At 41.5% G+C, this 18,117-nt stretch overlaps 1 protein-coding gene across 4 annotated transcripts in view; it reads right to left on the minus strand.

Annotated features, from left to right (window-relative positions):
* The window catches only part of ZNF366 (zinc finger protein 366), a 265,929-nt gene that overhangs the window by 80,976 nt on the left and 166,836 nt on the right, over positions 1-18,117 (minus strand). For 3 of the 4 annotated variants that reach the window (XM_031446665.2, XM_064481435.1, XM_064481436.1), the window contains one exon: positions 117-304. The exons of the other annotated variant lie outside the window; for it this stretch is intronic. The gene's annotated coding sequence lies outside the window, so the exon portion shown is untranslated. The remainder of the gene's footprint in view (positions 1-116; positions 305-18,117) is intronic. 4 annotated transcript variants of the gene reach the window in all.

Genomic DNA, 18,117 nt, shown 5'->3' on the forward strand with positions numbered 1-18,117 from the left:
AGTAGCCCTTTATGTGCTAGACATACATGGACTGGGAAAATTTGAAGCTGTTCAAAGCACACAAGAGTTAAAGGAAATTTCACAATTTATTATAATCCTAGTTAGCTTTTACTTACCAACTTTTTGCTTATATTGAAAAATCCTTTTCTACTCAAGGGGAGACATTTAATCAGCTGATATGATGAGTCCATTTTGAGGGAGGCATAAAGATATGTAACAGTTGAGCTGCATCAATATACGAGCACTTATTTTTGTTGAACAAGTCTGTAGGACCATTCTTCACTATATTCTTCACTCCATCCTTCTGAAAGAGGAGGAGAAGGAAAGAAATGGAGAAGGAAGATAAAAGCAGTAGGAACAGCAAGGACAGTATTTAGTACCATTTCCTTGGTTATTATAGTTGTCAACAATAAAAGTACACAAAGTTTAACTATTAATTCAGGAATAAAATTGGAGACAAATGGAGTGCGAAAGTCTACTGCACAAATTACCTGAATTACTTTTAAAGCTGAAAGTTTAATCATTTTCTTTAGGCCATATCAAAATATCATGTATGCACCAACATTAACCATTACTGAATCTTATTTGTGATGTGTGCAGTTTCAAGTCTTAATAAAATCATATGCCACTAATTATTCTAAAGGGGAAAAAAGCACTTGGATTGGGAATAGTGAGAGAGTTCCATGTTGTTTAAACTGTCTTCCCAATGAAAATTAGAAAGCCTCAGAGATACGGCAGATTTAGTGGCATTTTTCCAGAGCTAACTTCTGAGGGTATCTTTTTAAGTCAGTTATGATGACCATTATTCCATGTACTCAGGCTGCTGAACTGAGTTGGGAATCTAGCTAGAATTTAACTAGCATTTTCCAAATAAGGATTCTATAGAACACTTTGTATAGGAGGTCAAAACATAAGCCACAAAGAAAGGGTTCAGTGATCGAATACTTTCGAGAAATATTGTGTTCAACAGATTTGTTTTCTTCTGCAAGGACTTTCAGACCCTTCAACATAGGAATGTGCATTGTGAGTCACCAAGGGTGGCAGGTGGCACAAAGCCTGTCAATCACATGTAGAACAGGGGCTGTGGATATGGCAAGGACAACCAGGTCCTCCCAGAGGGAGAAGCTCACTTATTCACTGGACATTTACTATGTTCTAATCTAGGTATTTATAAATATATGGTAGATCAGGCTGCTCTCATGAAATTCACTATTTACCAAGAGAAGCAGATATAACCAAGTCAATAAACAAATAATAATGTAATTACAAGTAGTGTTACAAAGAAAAGAACCAATAGAGATGAATGGTGTGGATGGGAGGCTGACTAGATAGAGCAGTTAGGAAAGGTCTCTCAGAGGCAGTGATATACAACCTGAGACCTGAACAACAAGAAAGTGACAATGTGTGAAGAGCCGAAGGACGAGTGTTCAAGGCAGAGGGAGCCACTTGTATGGAGGTCATAAGGCTGGAAGTAGTTCTGTGTTTCAGCCCCTTAGAGGGGACCGTGTGGCTGGAGCATGAGAGATATTTAAAGATGGGCTGTGTTAAAAGGAAGAAAATGACCATTATAGCAAGCAACAAAATGAGAGCTGAGTCTACTTGGCAGGCAGGAAACACACACCAGTGAAGAAATTCATAGAGCTTTCTGCCAGTGGGAATATAAAATAGTACAACTACTTTGGAAAGTAGTTTGGTGTTTTCTTACAGAAGTATATATACACCTGTACCATGAGCTAGCCATTCTACTCCTAGAATTGACCAAAGAGAAACTAAAGCCCTGTCCACACTAAGAACTGTAAACAAATGTTCATAGTAGCTTTATTTGTAATACCTCAAAACTGAAAATGACCCAATTATCCATTAATAAGCAAATGGATGAAAAAAAACTGGGGTATATCCATACAACAGAATAATACTCAACAATAAAAGGAACTACTAATACACACAATAAAAATAAATGAAGGGCATAGAGGTTGGAAAGGAAGGAGTAAGTCTGACTTTGCAGAAAAGAAAGCTGTAAGCCTAGAAAATCCTAAGAAATCTACAAATTAATAAATGAATTTAGCAAGGCCATATATAAGGTAAAAAAAAATCATCTGTACTTATACATATCACAATAAAGAATTAGTTAATTAAATTTTATAAATTCAATTTAGAAGTATATCTAAAAACATGAAATACATTGGGATAAATTTAACAAAGTTTTTGCAATACTTCTACACTTAAATCTAGAAACCATTGCTGAGAAAAATTAAAGACCTAAATAAATGCAGTAATATGCTATACTCAGTATCGGGGAACTAGATATAGCTAAGATGTGAATTCTCCCCAAATTGATATATAGAATTCAATGCAATGCCTATCAAACTTCTAACAGGCTTTTTTAAAATGGAAATTGATAAGCTGATTCTGTAATTTTTACGAGAATACAAAGAACCTAGATGAGTCAAAACAATTTAGAAAAAGACGAACACAGCTGGAGGATTTATACTGCCTTATTTTAAGACTTACTATAAAGCTAAGTAATCAAGACTGTCTAGTATCAGTGGAACAATAGGCATAGAGATCAATGGAGAGTCCAGACATAGGCCCACACATAGATTTTTTTTTCAAAACAGATTTTTTTTTTAAAGGCGCCACGGCAATTTGATGGGGGAAAGGATAATCTTCCACAAATGTTGCTGAAACAACTGGATATCCTCAGACAAAAATGAACCTCAACCCTTACCTCACAAGAAACATAAAAATTAACTTGAAATGGATCACAGATTTAAATATAAGAACTAAACCTATAAAACTAGGATAAAACACAAGAGAAGGTCTTTGCAACCTTAGAGTAAGTAAAGATTTCTTAGATAGGACAGAAAAAAACACAAACAATAAGAGAAAAATTGATTAAACTGGACTTCATCAAAATGAAACGTTTATGTTGTTTAGAAAATACCATTAAGAAAATGAAAAGAGAAGACAAAGACTAGGGGGAAATATTCATGAGATATATCTGATGAAGTACCAGAATATATGAAGAACTCTTACAACTCAATAATAAGACAATCAATTAAAAATAGGCAAATTTAGGCAGTCACGTCACAAAACACATACAAATGGCAAAGAAGCACATGAAAAGATGCTCAACATCACTGATCATCAAGGAAATGCAAATTAAAACCACAACGAGATACAACTGCAAAACCTCTAGAATGGCTAAAATAAAGAAGACAAGGATTGGTAAGGGTATGGGGCAACTTGAACTCTGACACCTTGCTGGTGGGTGCACTTTATTCTATGTAAATTACACCTCACAAACAATTTTTTAAAAAGTAGTTAAGCCAAAAATGCTTCAAAACAGTGGCAAATGATTTACAAGAAGGGCAAAAAAAAAAAAAAAAAAAGAAAGAAAAGAAATTACAAAGACTTAGTGAAGTAGCTGCTAATAATTAAAGAGGCACTATGCTATATATTTCCTCATTCAGTCTTGACAAATTTGAAGGTGCTCTGTAAACTATAAAGTCCAACACAGTTACAAAATCATCTGAATAAGTGAGAAAGTCATAGTGGAGGTGCCCTTTCTTCTTCGGGTTCTTATTTAAGTTTAAAAGACCCGCAGGTGTATATATACTTTCAAGGACTGCGTGAGTAAACCAACTAACTAGTATTTATTTGTTCTTACTGTGTGTCCAGTGCTGGATTATAGAAATTCTTGGAAGATGCTTCAGTTCTGCAGAGGATTAAATTTCTTAACCCAAACCAGTGAGCCCACACCTCCTTGCTCATTTGTCCACTTTGTCTATCAGTGTCCAGTGCCACCTCTCCCATGAAACCTTTTCTACCTGTTCTAGGATGGAGTCCCTAGTAGGACCTCATTTAACATACATCTATTTGCACTCAGTTGAATTTTACTTACTCATTAATTCAACATCTTCTCACATATTCGTTATATACAAAATACACTCTAATTACTTCACTTCTGTGGCTCTAATTTCTCTCAAATTAGTAACCTCTCCGAGAGGGTTCATCTTATTCTTTTGTATGTGCCACACCACTTGCACAGTACGAGGAACAAAATGAATTAAATTAAATGTGGAGAAAGAAGATAGCAGAGATGTGGTTTGACAAGACCACATGGAACAGTGGCTTCAGACTATAGGTTACACTTCTGGCCTTGGCTCTACAGCTACTGCATGTCCTCTTCACGTTTCTTCATTTGTCAAGAGAATAAAATATCTCCTTAGAGATTTATAGTCAGGATCAAATAAATTAACATATGTAAAGTGCCTAGCACACATCAGGAACTGAGACATATTTATTTTCTTCTCCTTCCTAATGGAAAACAACAGATTTCATACTCTGATCGAAATTTAATCCTTAGGTCCTACTGCAGTGCTGAGTCCAGAATAAACTTGAGATTCTCTTTGGCTTGGATTTCAAGTATTCATACAGATGGCCCCATTTACATTCATCCCCTACTCCCAAACAAAACCCCATCTCCGTGTAAATTGCTCAGAAAGTGAAAAATATTTATTCTAACCAATCTTTGATGTTTGAAGGTAATCAAAGCATGCTCACATCATTATTGGAGTCTGAGTGCAAATATAGGAAGAATCTGGGTTTGGTTAATAAAAAGAAGACTGTCCCTTTGAGCACAAGGTTTAGTGGAAGCCACAAGATATCAAGTAGGTAGTAAGTTAAGTGGACTCTGCAAAAATTCAAATATAACCAAGGATCTTCCCTAATACAATTCTATTTCTGGTTCTCCCAGACTCAACTCTATAAATCTCTGATTTGCTTTGTCTATTCCATCTCTCTGGATTTGGCTGTCATGTCCTTGTCTGCCTTGAGGTAAGGACAATGCCATTTCCCCCACTTAGACAATCCAGCAATTATGTGGACATCTATGGTAGCAAAAGAAAACCAGCCTTGGACTGTCTCCATTTCACTGAATTTTGAAAAATAAAATGGAGTGTTGAGTTATAGCTACAGCAAGGAGCTACTATGATCCAGCCTCTAGCTCTGTGTGTGTGTGTGTGTGTGTGTGTGTGTGTGTGTGTATCAGAAAGCGCATAATGTTATTCAGTAGGTCTGTAAGAGCCAGGACAGAGTCTTATTCTCTGCATTCCCATGACACCAATGCTGGCACAATACATGGCACTGGATTTCCGGCACGGGTGACCCAACCCCATGCACACGTGAGCACGTGAACACACAGAGAAGAGTCTGTACCCTTTGCCCAAAGTCACATACATCAGTGACAAAATCCAAAATGCTCATCTGTCCCCTGATTCAGCTCTAGTGCTCTTTGCCCTCTGCTGGCCTTCCTCTATATCCTGCCTTTGTAGAATTAGGGAGGAACATGAAAGTGAACATCAAAGAAAGCAAGAGAAGAGCATGAGAGAGTGGAGTGGGGAGGAATAGGAATTGATTGTAAAGCAGCAGCAATACTGGGGGCAACCATCTGAGTAAGTGTGAGGTTTAAGAAGCGCTCTGCTGAAATGTACAATAAAAGTGGAAGTAGGTGGGAGGAAGGTGAGGGTGAGACAGGGAAAGGCTGGGCTGGGTTTCTGAGGCCCCAGTCAGCAGAGGTAATGAGGGGACATGAAGGAGCAAAGAAGCTCAGGCTGCAAAATCCTTTCAGGATGAAAATGCCTCTGATCACCTGGAGAAGCAATGACAGCAACATGCAGCCCTTTCCATATTTTCATTCCTCTTGCAGCCTCAGGGCAGGGCCAGAGCTGAGCCCCAGGAGCCCAGTCAGAATCCAGAGGATTTCCCTTTCAAGTCTGCAGAATGTGGGGACCGTCACGTTGAAGCGTGTTGTTTTCTCCAGGCCAGATGACCCGCCCTAAGACAGCCTGCATGGGGACAGGAGCCCTCTGAGCCGGACGGCTTTGATGTCATGGAGCTGCATCCAGTTGGCAGCTGGCGACAGCCCCCTGGAAAAGCTGGGAGGTGATTTTTAGTGTTTTCAAAATCCTGTGAGGCAGCACCAGTCTTAGGTGAGTCAGCCACGGTTTTCAAAAGGGATTCTCAGCCCTGCCTGTGCCAAGCTGTTCTACTCATACAGCTCCTTGTAACCCTCCTGTGAGACTCATAGAGCAGGCTTCTCCCTCTTTCCCTGCTCTGCCAGTCAGATGAAGAGGATCCTCTAATACTTGTAAAATTATACAGTGGGTGTCTAGAAGCTGAAATTCCTAAGCCCCTCCCATCAGGTTTCACAGGAGAGATGTCTCACCAGGTCACTCACGCTGGTGAAGCTTACTTTCCAGCCATCTCATGATTTATTCAGCTTCTGACGGGAAGTGAAGGGGATGAATGTTTTACTGCAGACAACTGAGGAAATGCATGTGTAGACATGGACTTCAGCCAGGCCTCTGACCCAGCGTGTAAGCTCCAAATCGTGTGTGATTTACAGTTTAAGTAAGAGTCAGAGGTCTGAGAGCCCTTGAGGTGGGGTGGGGAGAAGGAAAAGGACTGTGGTTCACAATTGATGGGGTCGAAACGGTAATAGCAGTACTCTGAAGGTGCACCCCCAAATCCTAAACTCATTCAAAATGGCTTCCCACCATCTGAGCCGTCTTTATTTCTATTTCCTATTTCAGGTTCAATTATTCAGACTAGCAAGGCTGTCTGTTCAGTCCAGGACTCATTTAACACCAGACTACTGTTTTTTGTTTATTAAATTTTCTTCATGTGTAACATTTATACATAAAAATGCACAAATCATAAGTAGTCATCTTTATACCCAACCAGATCCAGAGTTAGAACATGATCAGCACCCAGAGGCCCCCTCACGTCCCTTTCAGCAACTGCCTCCTCAGGGATAACCATGACTCTGACTGACTTCTGACCATGAGGATTCATTTTGCCTGTTTCTAAACTTGTTTAAAAAGTAGGGTCATACAGTGCATCCTCTACTATGTCATTTTTGTTACTCAACCTTATGTTTATGAGATTTGACCATGTTGTGTGTAGTTGTAGTTTGTTGACTCTTGCGCTGGTTGCTGAAATGCACATAATTTGTATACCCTGTCTACTGAAGAGGACATTTGGCTTAGTCTGGCTTGCCATAATATGCAGAGTATTGCCACAAACATCCTGTACATGCCAGATCATATTTTAAGTTTGATGCGGTGCTGCCCATTGTTGCTCTGACCCTCTCTACCAGGAAGATGGTTCCCAAGATTCACAACGTTTTTGGAATTATGATACCCTATTTTTTATTTCATTAGGACACCTACTTTCTCCCAAAATGGTATATTGCATACTTTTTAAAATAAAAATTAATCTAGTTTAAGGACATGGCAATGTTGTCAGCATGTACTCACTTCTGTGTACCCACTGCACCTTGTCTGCAAAAAGCAAGTGATTACATTTGTTCAATTGCATCGAATTGTTTGAGAACAATCCTCAAACACACTCGCCACAACAACTGTCTCTCTTTATCTTCTCTAAACAAAATATCATTGCTCCCTTAGCCATTCTTAACAGCAACTGTACTCTCTTCTTTGGCTCTGATAGCCCCAGGGTAAAATATTTTTGGAAAACTCTACTCATTCACACATTTTTAAGCTGGCATCCAAAAATTTTATCATCAGATTAAATAAATGCAAAGAGTGGAATTTTGCCATGTTTTAAATTGTTTAATACTTTAATTTTTTTAACTTTGAAACTATAAGCTTACCTCATACAATTTACAGAAAATGGTCCACCATGTTACATAATTGGCAAAGCTGTACTCATTGAAAATTAATTAGCAAAGAGACTTACTTTCATTCAGATATGGGCTTCTTTTTTTTATTTTTACCATTTCAAATAAATATGTTAATATACATCCCTTGGCAAACATACATCTAAATTTTAATTCTAAGCTACATGTATGGGTGGATGAAGGGAGGGATGGAGGGAGGGATGGAAGAATGGGTGGAGGCTTCGAAACTCACCATGACCTCTTCCCCTAAATGAAACAAAGTGCCACACCTTTGATACTTCCTCCTGATACTTCCTTTGCTTTGATTTCATGTGACTCTTTCAGGATTGTGTTCCTGGATTGTTTAGTTGTTTGGTGCCTGGAAGTTTTTTAAAATTCCAGGGTAATAATGCTCCACTGCAAGATCCAGTATGGATGAGAGATCTGTTTTTCTACCTTATTTAAGTGGGAGAAGGGAAAGGGAAGATAGAAAGCTATGCTCTGAACCAGTTTGCTTCATATTTTCTTTTTATAACCATACAGAGGAAAAAGTGGTGTTTTAAAGATGTTGGGTCCCTTTATTTCCTCCTGTTACTAGGCCAACTTGTGATCTTTATTTCCAGCTTTAACTCAGATGTAAAAGACCCATGGGAACCCAGAAACTAGACACAGGATAGGTTTTCCAATCTCTCAAGAAAGTGAACTGTAAAGAGATTTCCTGATAGGATATTTGCTTACTGTGTTCAGGAGTTTTCCAGATAGTATTAAAATCAGCACTAACATCAGTTCTTCATTATATAACAATATTTATCCTGTTCATTACCTGAGGTCAATTTTTAATTCGGGTTGACTTTTTCCTAAAATTAGCACAACAAACATCTTAGCTCATTTACCCCCTACAGCTCAACTAGTTTGAGCTCGTGGAATGCAAACTAATTTTAAAATAAGCAAGAGAACGCCAAAGGCAAGGTTTTGCTGCTGCTGCTGCTGCTGCTGCTGCTGCTGCTGCTGCTGCTGCTGCTGCTACTACTACTACTAATAATACATTAAGATCCACGTGGTATTACTCTGACATCTGGCACCTCCTATTTTCCACAACAGCTGCAAACCTGAAAATATCCCCAAAAGCCTCTGGGAGTGAGCACTGGGAAGAATCAAACCTGAAAGTTTACAGGAGACAGGACAACCGGTTCTTCCCCCAGGCAGTAGCACATATCCAGGAGAGCAGGACCTCTGAAGGTTGTAAAAGTCAGCCACAGAAATGTCAAAACTCAGAAGCCCAGGAGAATTAAGTGGGAGAAAAACAGAAGAAGCAGAAAAAAGTGATAAAAAAAAATGAGAATCAAGTGGCAAAAAAGAGAAGCCAGAGCAAAGCCTAGAAATGCTGATGATTCCAGAAGAAAGAGACTCCCCAGGAGTGAGAAGAAGGGACTCAGGGAAACCCAGAAGACAACATTGGAAAAGCAGCAGCAGCCCAGGATGCCCAGCAGACTGGGAGTCTTCAGTGTTGGCCCCCGGGCCCTGGACACCTTGGACCTTTGAGGGCCCAGACATGGTGTTCAATAAGGGTCATAGTTGCATGTCTGTCCTTTGGGCTTTAAGAAAGGGAGATCCAGTGATGACCCAGAAAAAAAGGAAGTTACTGAAGGAATCCATGTGTACTGTAACACAGTGTAGAGCTGGAATGCTATCAGGAAGTAAGATGGCTCAAACAATCGGCTATTCCCTCCTCTTCATGGATCACAGGAGCCCCAGAGAGCCCGCTTCTCCCTGCATATGGGCTCCTTAACTTTCCCTCCGTTAACTTTTCATCTGCTTCCTCACGCTTACTGCTTCCCCAAGGCTGAGCATATTTACAGACCATCATGGAGTCCTCAGACCCAACTTTTATGTTATTCAGTTTGCCAAAGATCAGCCTGCCAAGTGTATGTCTGTTCTCATATCTGTCTATACCAGGAGTGTTACTATTGTAACTACATAATTTAATTAACTCACAGGTAAACTGAAAGCATGTGAATAGGAAAAAAAAGGGAAATGTTTCTATAAAAACTAATTTGAATGCTTTGAAAAGACTCATAAATTTGAATCTCATACACACAGAAACCTCACTATCAAATTAGGTGTGATAAAGACAACTCTAAAAGATTAGGGAGAAATATCCAAAAGATCTACATGATTCTACACTCAACTTACTTGAAAATTGTCTTTAGGTTGATGACTCACTTCAAAGAAACTCAAACTGGAAATGGTAGATGACTCACCATGGGTGTAATTTATCCCAGAAAGACAATATAGAACTATAATCAAAGCAAAGGTCTTAGGTCTTAGCCTTACGTGAAAAGATAACAAGTGAATTTACATTTATAGGTAATTATATGAACGAATGTGATAACATACTAATTTACATGTATATATATATAGTTAAAAACTTTTTAGGTAGTATCATCTTTAAATTATCCTCTACAGTAATGGCCAACCATCAGTGCAGTCAGATTGTAGGAGATCACTACTGCAATGTTCATCCTTCCTGCTGCGCCCCACTCAGTAACCTGCTTAGCACCAAGCACATAACAGGCACTAATGTACCCTTGTTCCCTGACAACGTTAGAGGTAGAGAAGCCAAACAGTGATAACCTAAACCTTGTTCCCAAATTATCTTCACAGCCCAATACTCCTCAAGCACCGAGCCAACTGTAAGTAACAGTGAACTCAACCCAGTTCACTGTTTCTCCAAGAAATAAAATAACGTGGTCTCTTGCTTTGAATTAATTGTTAAAGGATTTGGCATGTTTTTAAAGAGCCCTCTCAACAGCAAAGAACCTGCCCGAAATACTACCCTACCCCTGGAGGTGGGGTAAGCGGACAGTGGGGACAACTTAGCTTTCTAAGTCTCAGTTTCCTCTTCTGTAAAATGGGTTGTTATAAGAATTAAATGAGGTAATGGTTTTCTTTTCCCCTCCTCTTCCCCACCTTTGTTACTAAACCAGGTCTGTTCACCAACATTGAGGAACTGAGGTTTACAGCCAAGAAAGAGTTTACTCACAAGTCAGCCAAGCGAGAAGATGGGAGAACAGGTCTCAGATCCGCCTCTCCGAAGTAGAGAGGGTTGGGGTATCTATAAGATAAGCAGGGTGGTCTTAAGCACGGGGAGAGCTGATTGGAGGTAGGGGAAAAGGTGAGGTAATTGGTGTTCTGTGCAGGTGCATCTGGGTTACATGCTCTGCATATTCAAAATGGAGGCACTTAGCATGATCTGGGAGTGGAATTTCCAGCCTCTGACATCAAAAGGCCATTCATTGGACACCTGTGCAGGTCCAGTTTTAGAGTCGGTGGTTCCAACCAGCCTTAGCCAGCTCTCAGTGGGCAGAAGCCAACTCCAAATTCCTGTAAAACAACTGGGCTATGTGAGGTTGGGATGGGATGCAATTAAAGAGAGGAAAAGAGAGAAAACAAAATAACTAAAGCGAGCTTAATCAGTGGAGGCAGGTGACAAGCAGAGGAGTATTAACAAGCTGTTCCCCTATCTGTTGCTCTGTGGGGCTAGCTCAAGAATTCTTGTTAGCCATCAGCTTCTGTTAACTCTGGGGGACACAGCTTTACCTTTTCTTCCCCTACCCACCCAACCACCATGGGGCAAGGAAGGGGGGAAACAGTGAAAAGAAGAAACAACACTCCATGAAGGTCTGGAGTCATACACAGAGCAGTTAATAATAGAAAAAAGAAAGTGGTATATCATTACGTTTGCTGCACTCTGAAGAATATGAAGGGTCTAAAACCTCCTCAGCATCTCACTGTAAGGCCTGCAGCAGAAGCTCCCGGCAATCATTCATTCATTCAGTGAGCACCGTCTCTGTGCCAGGCACTGTTCCAGGCACCACGGTGAACAGAGCAAGTCCTCTCTCTCATGGAGCTTACATGACTTTCTAGTTGAAGAAAAGCCCAAGACTGAGAGGTTACCTACAAAACCTGTGCACAATGCCACAGTAAGCATGCAATAAACACCAGCTAGTTTAATTATTGTTGTTATTATCAGCCCTAATTTGGGATTATTAAAATATGCCCCTTGACTTCATGCTGTATGTAGCTGTTTCCTACCGTAAAGCTGGGCTCACTTCACACTAGCTTTCTCAGAAGCCAACCTCAGGACCCCTGTGCCCATGAGAGCTCAGAACTCCTTGTATTTTATCATCTTTCCCCTCCCCCAGCTTCCTACTTGTTTGCAAAAATCACAACCCTTTCTCCAGCTCTCCAGAGGTTAGGAATGGAAGCTGGGGAAGTCAGAGCTATAATGCTCTATTAAAACATCAATTATTGATGCTCTACCTCCCATCCTATTCTAGAAGTAAAAGACAGACACCTTCTTCAAGGCTCTCTGGCTCTATGCAAATCTGTGAACACAAAGAAGTGCTCCTAAGGGACTGCCTGGGGTGGGGTCAACTAATCTGCAGATGGCCTCATTCCTGCCTGGCATCTTTCCATTATGTAGTCCTCCTCCCGGCCGACCTAGGCCACTTGATTTTAAATAGGAACCTGCCACACTCTGATTCCCCTCTTCCTGACTCATGTTTTTAAAATATTTTTAACATGTAATTCACTTATGTATTAGGTATGTTCTTTATTTTTTTTTCCCATGAGAATGTAAATTCTTATGAGGGCAAAGATGTTAGGTTTGTTCATTAGAATGATCCCTGGCCCATATTAGGCACTCAGTAAATATTTGTGGAACACATGAATAAGAACTTCAGAGGAAAAAGCTTTGTATCGATCCTGGATGGGTCTTTCCGCCCTTAGTGAGGGCTCCAAAAGTCCACATCAACCAAAACTTGGACAACTGACAGAGAATCTATTTTTCTTGCAAACAGGAAAGCAAATGATGGGGTGGGGAAAAGGTGGGGTGTGTGTCCCTCAGCCCTTCTCTCCTGCAGAGGAGGCCGAGGCAGCGAAGGGCAAAGTCCCTGCTGCTTTCTGGAATATTGACTGTGTTTCCTGCTTGTCCTGCTCCCATTCTTTTGACCGCCCTATTCCTGGGTTTTACATTGTGTGCCTGCTCTTTCCACATCATGGCTACTGTGAATACATACACTGAAGAAGGGTGAAGGCACATTTTCCCTTTCTGCAGCATAACTAGCCGTTAGTGGGATCCAGTAGACAGGAAGCACAAATACACTGAAACTGGGGTTTGAAAGCGGCACTTTCAGTTGCAGGATCTGGTTCTTAAGAGGACAGATTGCTGCGGCGCAGAGGCGGCGGGGGCGGGGCGGGGCGAGGGGGAGGCGTGGGGAGGGGGGTGAGAGCTGCGTGCATTGCTGCTGTCCGGGGCCTCGGAGTGCACGGCAGGCATGGGGATGGCGCCGGTTCCGCACGTGTCCCCACCCGCAGTTAGCTGGAAAAGGTGGCGTGTGCGGGGCCTTACACAGTGTTGTCACGGCTTAAGCGGCAGCATGTGACAAAGCGGGTAGAGAGGCCTCAGGGAGTGGATCTCGTGGAGCCTGGAGCCGCAGAGCGAGGGCTCACCCTGCAGGACGGTCTTCGTGACTTTTCCCGTTTTTGCTACTGGACCCCAGGTTTTAGAAGGGGGCTCCCCTTCCTGGAGCCGGCTGCAGAGGGGCTGCTGTGCTCTGGGCTCCTCTCTGCGCCTCTGCCGGCTGCCCCGCTTCCTGGCAGCCGCTCCACTTCCACTGAAGCCTGTTTGCCCACCCTGCCTTTTGTGGCTACCCCACCCCTGAATTCCCGCAGCGCTTTCATGGTTCACACGGTCACTCATCTCTCAGTTTGCTGTCTCCCCAGTTAAATTATAAAACACATAAAGAGCCATATGCTCTTTTTTCTTAAGCTTTCTTATTTCTCTCTGATTATAAGGTGCTTCTGTAGTTTCTGCTGTGTTCAACCCAAAGCAAAGACCCTCAGAGGCCACTCATGAGTGACTTCAGGAAAATCCTCCTGGACTAGTTTTCTCATTGCAAAATGAGATTTCTAAGATCCCTTCCAGCTTCTTAATTCAGGGACTTTCTTTCCAAGGAGAACTAGAGTTGTTTTACTGGATAGAGCTGCTCTGGCTACAGTGGTCTGGGGCCTAAGTGCTTTGTTTGTGGAAATTATGGGTGGTGGCATCTGTGAGCCGCCACCCAGAAGGGGAGCCAACAATGACCACTGGTTTCTTCCCTCTTGGACACTCACTGTCTACCCAGAAATTTTAAAACTGGGTCCCCAGGCTATAAACATGTGACAACTGTGATACTGGCTGAGAGGTAGGAAAAATCCCTTCTCCCTAAGTTCTATGCTGAAAAGGAAGACATTTTTCAGAAAGACTTTTTGCTAGGAAATTATGAAGTATGAAAATGTAAAACCACGGAAGCATCCAGTCAGAGCCCGCATTCTTTCAATAACTTTAATAAAAGGCAGACATTTGTTAGCAAATTTTAGGCAACACGTCATTGCCCTCAGCTGAACCATGAAGGAGAAGGATGCAAGCCAAAGATACTCAAACTTCCCCCACACAGTCCATGCAACTTCTTTCCAGGGTCTGTGCAGAGGAAAGGGCATGGGCTCTGAGATCATTCACATGGGACTTCTACTTCAGTTTTGCCCCCATTTATTGGCCGGCTGGCTTGGAGAAGCTTTTTAACTCTCTGATTTTCACTTTCCTATCTATTCAGTAGTAATAATATTTTCTAGCCTGTTGAGTTGAATGAGTCTTAAATAAGAATGCATGTGTATCATTCAGAGTTCTTCACTAAAACACGGACTTACCCCAGCTAGCCAGCAGCTTACGATACTTAGGAAGGCCAGGGAATCAGGCCTAGAGAAAATGAAACCAGGAAGACTTCCCGGATAACACTACCAGGTGCTCCTGGGAGCTCCCCCTGCTGCAGCAGCTGCACAAGTCCCATCACTTACACCACTGGTCCTAAGCCTGCGATGCCTCGTTGGGGCTTCTGCCAATGCTGCTTCTGAGAGCTACATTTCTCAGGACACCACCTTCACTGCAGCCTTGCCTTCCAAACCAAAGTCTCTGGTTCCTTCTGTAACCATCCCTGAAGATCTCTCTCTGGCCCTGGCAAGGCCCACCCTCTCTAACCCATTTTCCTTCATCTTGTTTGATTTATTTGAGATGGTCATCTGCCTGTTTTTAAAGCTGATTTTTACCCTTGGGTGAAAGTCAGCTTTTTAACATTTCTTCAAGAATGACCTTGGTTGGAAGCACCAGCTTTCCCTGAAACCTTACCACTTCACCCCCTCGCAGCCTCAAGTTAGTACCTTATCCCTCCCTGTTGTAAAGCCTACACTATCTTTAGACTACCTGATACATTGCCTTGTCTAGTCTGAGTCAAGTTCAGTTACCAGCTGAGCCACCACCTGGATGTTCTTTGATTCAATATCCAAATGCTTCCAAGGTGTAGACCAGTGGTTTTCAGCCCCTAGCTACAGAATGAAGGAGAGTGAGAGGCTGGGCCTTGGATAGTCTGATTTAACTGGTCTTGAGTGAGCCCAGATGTAGGCATTTTTAATAGCTCCCCAGTTTATTTTAGCAGGGGAACTGTTTCTGAAATCCCATCAGGGTTTTACTTACAACCCCAGAAGTTTTAAGCAAGGAGTAAAAATTGAAAGCATAAGATCAAACAAGAAAAGGGTAATATACTCCCGATCCCTAATAATTATCTGCAAATATTAACTTTTGAGTTAACAACTTTGCAAGTAAGGGCAATGAATTAGCCTTTTCAGCCATTTCAGCTTCTGGATTTGAAAATCATGTGAATTCCTCTTGGTCATTGTGCACCTATTAACATTGAATTTAAATGGAAAATGGGTGGGGGAAGAGAAGGAGTCTTTACAGGATGTGACAAAATGTCTGGTTGTCTAGTCTCTAAGATAAGTGAGGAATGGCAGAGTCTAACTTCTGTTTATCACAAATGTTTGGGTCATTCAATAACATGAGTCATCTGATGGCAAAGTGATTGAGGCAACTATATTGACAGATGTGAGGATACCAGGGTATTTATTACTCATCCCTGACTTCACGTATCTCTTTTCAATAGATTTCCCCATATGGTCACCATTCTGAACTGTCAATTATAGTATGTAAGAAAGGAGCAGAAGGAGGGAATCAATATGCTTTCAATGATAGAAGAGGTAAAATGCTATAGAGCAATGGAAAAGTATGCAAATAACATCTCAACATGACTCACATTACGTACCCGAATCACCGTGTTATGAAGATGTGGTATGGATAACTATGAGAACAACTGTATTCTACTGCTGCTGCCATTGTGGAAAAATAATGAGAAGACTTATTCCAAACTGCCATTTGGTACACAACCAGGCAGAAGAGCAAGGGCTAATGAACAGAATGAATCCACCAGTTGTGGATACTTGTCATTCTTTTTTGGCCAATTAACATTTCGAATCCATGTCCTTTGCTTGGGAGTCACCCATCTCCCACTATAGAGGTTAAGAGTGTCAGACACTTATTTTGCCTACTACCCTTGTAGCTAGAGCATGGGTGTACCTACTTGATCCAGGCCCCAGCAATCACAGGTAACCTCCAGACCTAGAATCAGAAGCCCAATGATCAGAGATGACATATGATGACATTAGGCAGTGGTTCTAGCAGATGGGTCCAGAATCAATGAGGGTGCAGTGCTGACAGTGGAGGGACATCACAGGGCCAGTTCTACACTATGATAGAGCTGGCTTTCAGACCCCTCAGACATTTGATGAGCTACCCAATGTTCATTGAATAAAATTTTTCTTTTCTCCTTAAATGACCCTGCACGATTACAACAGTCATGTAATTGCCACTCTACCTTAATCCTTGCCTTTCTATAATCTATTCTCAGTGGAGGAGCTAAAGAGTTCCTGTGAAAACGTCAATCATAATACAACATTTCTTAACTCAGAAGCCTCCAATGGCATCCCTTGTCACTCAGTAAAAGCCAAAGACTTAGAGTGGCCTAAAAAGTTCCATGTGGCTCCTCTGACCACATCACCATTACCATCTCCTTCACTTAACCTGTGGCAGCCACTCAAACATACATGCCTCAAGGACTGTTCATTTGCTGAAATTCTCCCTGGAAGGTTCTTCCCCCAGAAATCCACATGACTCACTCTCACCTCCTTCAAGAATTTGCTGAAATAATCCCTTCTTGGTCAAGGCTTCCTTGAAAACACTATTCAAAACTGCAACTGCACCCCCTGGCATTCTTAATACCCTTTCCCTGCTTTAGTTTCCTCCACAGAACTTATCAGCATATAACATATTTTAACATCTAGACCTTTATTTCTCTGTGAAAAGGGGAGAAAAAGGAATAAAATAAAAATGGCACAGTTGACACATAAAAAACCACAGAGGAGAAGGGAGACAGAGGTGGAGAAGTAGATGGGGGAGGGGGACCCCATTACAGCACAGGAGCCAGCGACCTGGGATGCTCACATCTTCTCCCCTCACAGGCAGGAGTGGCCCATTCCCTCTAGGATCGCTGCCCTGTCCCACCTTGTGTTCCCCCAGCCCCCTGGGAGGTGGTCAGTGAGAAGTTTAATTCCCAGGCTGAGAAGAGGAACCTTGCCTTATTTATGTCAGTCAGTTTCTAAGTTTATCTGACAACAGGAAAGTAGCAGGAATGAGAAGATGAACTTGCAGATATACAGCTAGAGCTTGAGTTGCCATTGGAGGGTTCTGAGCTGAGAAATTATTATGCCATGATTGATATCTTGTGAGGGATGGTCAAAGACAACATCTGAGGACTCTTTGTTTTTGCTTTTTAAGGAGTAAGCTGATTTTTGCCAGTTCAAGAGGGCCAAGAGGCAACCAGCATTCAAGCTTGGTTGTCAGAAATTCTGATCACGGAACAATTATACAAATTCATTTGAAGAAGAGTTGGGCAATATAATGGCAGAAATAGTAATAGCAGTTTACATTCATTGAGTGCTTACCAAATGACGGGTGCTTCTTGAAAGGCTTTATGTGGACTATCTCATTTAATCCTTATAACAAATTTACGAGGCAGGCACTAATTTTTTCCCCATTTTGCAAATAAGATAATAACACACTAAACAATTTGCCAAAGGCCATTATCTAGAAGGATTTCATTTAATTATTTGGTTATGCTTTGAGATAAGATAAGGGAAAAAAAATTGAGGTTGATCTGGCTAGCCGGTATTCTAAACATGACCCTACAGAATTATAGATACCAAGTATGATGTTGTGGAACATGAATGAGCACATGGGGTTTGAACATCAGTTCTGAACTCCCTGCATGAGTTTGGACAAGTTACTTATCTCTCTGAATTGATTCCCTCACTTGTAAAATGTAAAATCATATGCTTCTTGCAGAGTTATCAAGATTAAATATAATCACACATGGAAACACCTAATATAGTGTCTGGCCCAGAGAAGGCACTCAAGAAATGATATTATTATTATTATTATTATTATT

This window comes from Camelus dromedarius, chromosome 3 (assembly GCF_036321535.1).
Source record: "Camelus dromedarius isolate mCamDro1 chromosome 3, mCamDro1.pat, whole genome shotgun sequence".
Taxonomy (NCBI): Eukaryota; Metazoa; Chordata; class Mammalia; order Artiodactyla; family Camelidae; genus Camelus; species Camelus dromedarius.